We start from the raw sequence: 6,113 nt of genomic DNA on the forward strand, positions 1-6,113 counted from the left end.
GCACCTCTGATTTTTCAAAATTTAACAAGGATACACTAAAACACTTTAATTCAAAGGCCATGATTCTAGAGATAAACATTCACTTTTCAGTTCTTTAAGAACTCTGGAATTCTAGGCAACTAAATATGAAATCGATTACATGGTTTACTGTATAATTCAGAGTTCAACTAGTATAAATAATAAACTGACTTTTTTTTCCTAAGAAATAGTCAAAATCATTTAAGCATTGTTATGCACTTTTTTATAATTGGAAATTTTTAAAAGTTGCATAAGAAGTTGCATTTCAGTTTCAGTATATATAAAAAGTATAAGTCAAACTAAAACTTTTTTAAAAATCAAAAGCCATGTATCAATTTAGATTAATATATAAAATTATATGTCAAGTATACACACTTACAAAAAATTGTAATTCCTACATTAAAATATAAAACTATTAATTGATGATTCAACATTAATTATTATGCAATGTCACATTTGTTGAAAAGTTTCAGTATATTTTACGTACTTTACTCAAAAAGCTTAAGTGTTTTCCAATAAGTATTGGAAATAACCTGGTGGATTACCTGGATTTTACAGATCTCAATCCATTATAATTGCATAATACATCCCATGGCTACTTTTTTTTTCCAATTCGTCTAATGTTTTTAAGTTCTCAATTTACAAATGAGTAATGCTAAAACATAAGGTGACATAGCAAACTCTTAACTGATCTTTAAATAAAGATATTCTGCTATTTTAAAACAAATCCCTTATATCAGAAAAATATACCTACTTATATCCATACACTGCTACTAGATTTTTAGTTAAAAAGCAAAGTTCTTTTTGACAGCTTGTGGCTAATTGTTTCACATCACACAGTCCCTATTTAGATTGAGTGAAATCAGTAATTTCCTTCTAGTTTGAAAAGTGTGAACAACTAGAAAGTTCTTTCTTTAAAGTCCTTTTGTATGTTAAGTGAAATCTTAACATGCAAAACAAAGAATTAAGGCAATTATCTGGATAATTCAGGCCAGAAACATGTCACTAATGAATGAGGAAAAGTGTACCTAAATTATTTATGGTCCAAGTCACTGAATAACTACCTTTCTCTCATATAGACCAGACCAAAAATAACTATTGGGTATGAGAAAAGTCTGGCAATACTATTTCACTAGGTGCGAACAATAAATCCAGTGAAAATTTAATTTAGAAGATCTGACTTCAAAGCTTAGAAAAAAATTAAATCCATAAACTTTTATCTTAAAAATGTGTTTCAAGTTTTAATTAATTCAACTCCGATTGTTTAGAATTGTTTAGCATTAAAGAAAATGTCAGTGAAAGGAATTACAGTCACTGAGTGGGAAATGAAATAGAAACATCTAAATGTAGTTGTCCTGCACCCAGTAAAATTGCCGATATGATTTCCTACACTAATTCAAGTAGATTTACATTTTAGCATTAAACAATTCAGCATTTTAGGAAAGCAGTAAATATAAATATAGCTTTATAAATGTTTTAGGTGCCTTTTTAGCCTCATAGTTCACATCACCAATCTTTTACTATAAAAATTTTGAAGTGTTCTTAAGAACTGTGTTTCTGTAAATGAAAACTTTAAGTGTATTAATGGAGTATCTAACATGACTGAAATGTCCAGAGTTGAGTAAAATATGTATCTTTGCTTTAATGTTGACTATATGTTAAAACAAATCAGGTTTTTTTTTTACCATGTTATTGTTCATTATATAACTCTGAGACATGTATGTACTATTTTGGAAAATGAATTATACTGTTGACAAAAAAATAATGTTATATGAACAGTTCAGGGTCTTTTGGGTAGAAACTATTTTTAAATGGATTATAATTGTACTCATTATTTATCTAACAGCTCATCTTTTTCATTTGCTTTGTCTTGTTTTTTGCATTGTGTGGAGAAAGCACTACAGAGATTCTGTTATTACATTAAATTCGTTTTTGAAATAAAATCACTGTGAAACACGCACTGTTGTGCCAACGGCAAAATGGGTAAATACTTATTTCAAATACCACCAAATTAATTGTTTTCAGTGTGTTCAAAAAAGTAATTAGTAAGGAGCTCTACCCTGAGATTTATACAGAATCCCCATTGATAATCAATGGGATGAAAATGACCTTCAGTATAATATGGCTTTTTATAATTGATTGTTACCATTTATAATATATATTAACCTACAGATAACCCCATTCACATAGCCTAATTATATAAATAGTTTCTATTCATTTATTTCTCAAATTTCATTTGATTTTACATTGGTAAAATTTCCTTGTTTATCTTCCCATCCCTCTCCAATAAATGGTGCCTACAATACATTGGTTAAGAACATGTTCAGTGATGAAATAAATAAAATGGCAGTTATCACTAAAGGAAATGAGTTAAAATGACATGACATTGTATTGAATCCCCTGCCTCACACACATACATACACACAAACACCATACAGTTCACAGAGCCAAATGACATCTCTACTTAGGTCTGTGTATACTGACCACATATTCAAGCAATGATATTACGTGATCACTCTATGGTTACAATAAAGTGTTTATTTGAAGAATAAAGAACTATGGTAAAAGTGATCAGGGAGATAAAACACTACTCAATACGGTTTCCTTGAAGTTTCTACAGCTTTAGCAACAACCTAGCAACTTTGTACATGATTAAGTATCATGTGAAATACAGAGCAATATATCAGTAAATACCATTATGATAAAGATAGCATATTTTCTCTACATAATGTAAATTATTAGGTAACTAAAGCTCAAAGTAAAATGGATGATTACAATAAAAAAGCAAAATGAACCACTGTCACGATGAACAAAATTTTTTAATATTATAATATGCAAGGATAAGTTGGGCCTTGCCTGGTACTTTAAACTTTACCAGAAACCATAGATATTATTCACTTATACAAAATAGCCAGCTTTACATTTATAAACAAATGGTAAACAACAAATGCAAGCTAAAAAAAATGTTTCACAATGTTTTTCTTGTAATGTGTCAGTTAAATCATGGGTGATATATTAAAAAGGGCATCGTTATGTTTATATAGTATATTTCATCAAGCACTGTAACATTATTTCATTATTAAGTATTAGTAGAAATGAAATTCACTTACATTGGGGTCCCTAACAATGATGCCATTAAGGTACTTGCATATTACAAAATTTCTTATTATATTTAGTGATTGCCAAAGGCAGTGTGTGAATTGGGTGAAGCAGAATTTCAGGGACTCTCCAGGGTGGGATGAACAGTGTTCACCAGCTTCATGCAGATTCAGAATTGGTGCCTGCCTGCCCCTGCAGGCTGTGTAGGGGAAGGGCTCAACACATGGACAATGGTGGCACTAACCCTGAAGCCACGCAAATCAAACATATTCCCATATGTCCCTGGCACCTTTTGAGGTGCTATCCCTTCACTGAAGCTCAGGGTTAGTGCCTATGAGCAAGTGAGTCTGTGCAAGGGCCCCTTAAGAGGATGCCTGGGTTTTCAGCAGCCTTTAATAACACTAGGATGGGACAGAATTCCCACTGATCTTCAAAGGCTGCTTTTATGGGGACCACTCTTCCTCGAATTGCATCTCTGGGCTGGGGAGCTGGGTGTGGGGCTGGGACCTCTGGCTTCTTGGTGAAGACCTCCAAACTGAGATATCCCTCCCAATTCTCATCTGTCACACGTGAGTGTGAGACCAGCCGGAATCAAGTCTCTGCCTCTCCAACTGATCTCAATGTGGCCTCTTATTTATAGCCTTTGTTCTAGTTACATTCAGCTAGTCTTCTAGTGGTTCTCCAGGTTGATTTTTCTGTAATTTAGTCATAATTTTTGTGTTTATGAACAGAGGTGAGCACAGCACTAACCTTCTCCACCATCTTGACTGGGTCTTAACATTTGTTAACACTTGTTTTGTGACCTACATATGATGTATCCTTGAGAATGTTTTCTATGCATTTGAGAATGCGTATTCTTCTGCTGTTAAGTGAAATGTTTTGTATATATCTGTTTGGTCCATTTGGCCTAAAATATAGTTAAAGTCTATTATTTCCTAATTGATTGTCAGTCTGGATGACCTTGTTGAAAGTGGGTTATAGAAATCCCCTACTATTGTATTGTCTATTTTCTCTTTCATATCTGTTCATAATTGTTTAATATATTTAGGTACTCTAATATTGGTTTCATATATATTTCCAATTGATATATCCTCTTGATGAATTGATCGCTTTATTATTATATAATGATATTCTTTGTCTGTTGTTACAGCTTTTGACTTAAGTTTATTTTATTTGATATAAGTATTGCTACCCCTGATTTCTTTTGTTTTCGGCTTGTGTAGAGTATCTTTTTCTAAGGACACTTTCAGCTTTTCAGTATCCTTATAACTGCGTAAGTCTCTTGTATGCAGCAGACAGCTCGCTCTTGTTTTATCCATTCGGTCACTCCATAAATTTGAATTAGAGAATTTAATCATTTAATTTATAGAAATTATTGATAGTTAAGAACATACTATCAGCAATTTCTTATTTTTTATGATTGTTTTGTATTGTCACAGTTTCTTCCTCTGTCTTTGTGAATTGATGTTATTTTGTAGTTGATAGCTTTGATTATTTCTCTTTATCATTTGTATAGCTACTATAAGTTTTGCTTTGTAATTACCATGTGGCTTTTATCATGCATCTTACTGTTATAAATCACTTTTAGCTGAGAACAAATTAATTTCAACTACATAAAAAAATTCTAAAATTTCACTGGCCCTCCCCTGTATTTTATATTGTTGGTATTTCAATTTAAATATTTTATATTGTTTATTCATTAACAAAATACCAAAGCTATAATTATTTTTGTTGTTTTTTATTTATTATGGTGACACTGGTTAACGAAATCCAGTAAGTTTCATCTGTAAATTGTAACACTAAGGCATATGTATACTTACACTGTGTGTTCACCTCTCATAGTTAGAATTATTTCTGTAACCACATATTTGACCCTCTTTACCCCATCTACCTCACCCCTATCCCACCCCCTACCCTCTGGTAACCACGAGTCTATTGTCCATAACCATGAGTCTCTGTTTGTCCTATTCTGTTGTAACTTTTAGCTTTGTACCCCACATATAAGTGATACCATGTGGTTTTCAACTTTTTCTGTCTGGCTTATTTCGCTTAGCATGATTATCTCAAGGTCCATCCATGTTGTTGCAAATGGCAGTATTCATCTCTTCTTATAGCTGAGTAAAATTCCATTGTATATATGTACCGCACATTATCCAATCACCTATCATAGAACACTTCTGTTGCTTCCATGTCCTGGACACCATGAATAATGCTGCTATGAACATTGGTGTGCAAATATCTTTTCGGATATGAGTTTTCGAGCCTTTGAGATAAATACCCAGTAGAGGGATTCCTGAATCATATGGAAGATCAATTCTTAGTTTTTTTGAGGAACCTCCATACTGTTTTCCATAGCGGTTGTACCAATTTGCAGTCCCACCAGCAGTGTATGAGGGTTCCTTCTTCTCCACATCCTCTCTCACATTTGTTATTACATGTCCTGTTGATTATAGCTATTCTAACAGGTGTGAGATGACATCTCATTATGGTTTTGATGTGCATTTTCCTAATAGCTAGCGATGTTGAGCATCTTTTCATATATTGATTGGCCATTTGTATGTCCTCTAGGGAGAAGTGTCTGTTCAGATCCTCTGCATATTTTTTGATTGGATCATTTGTTGTTGTTGTTGTTGTTGTTGTTGCTATAGGGTTTTATGATTCTTTGTATATTTTGGAGGTGTTGCCTTACAAATATATTTTCCAATTTGGATGTCTGTCTCTTTACCTTGTTGATGGTTTCTTTTGTTGTGCAGAAGTTTTTTTTAGTTTAATGTAGTCCAATTCATTTATTTTTGCTTTTAATTCCCTTGCCTTTGAGGTCAAATTCATAAAATCCTCTTTAATTCCAAGGTTCATTAACTTAGTTCCTATGTTTTCTTCTGTGCATTTTATTGTTTCAGGTCTTATATTCAGGTACTTAATCAATTTTGAGGTACTTTTGGTATATGATGATAGATAGCATTCTAGTTTCATTCTTTTGCAGCTGACTTTCCAGT

Source organism: Rousettus aegyptiacus, unplaced genomic scaffold, assembly GCF_014176215.1.
Source record: "Rousettus aegyptiacus isolate mRouAeg1 unplaced genomic scaffold, mRouAeg1.p scaffold_m13_p_9, whole genome shotgun sequence".
NCBI classification, from domain to species: domain Eukaryota; kingdom Metazoa; phylum Chordata; class Mammalia; order Chiroptera; family Pteropodidae; genus Rousettus; species Rousettus aegyptiacus.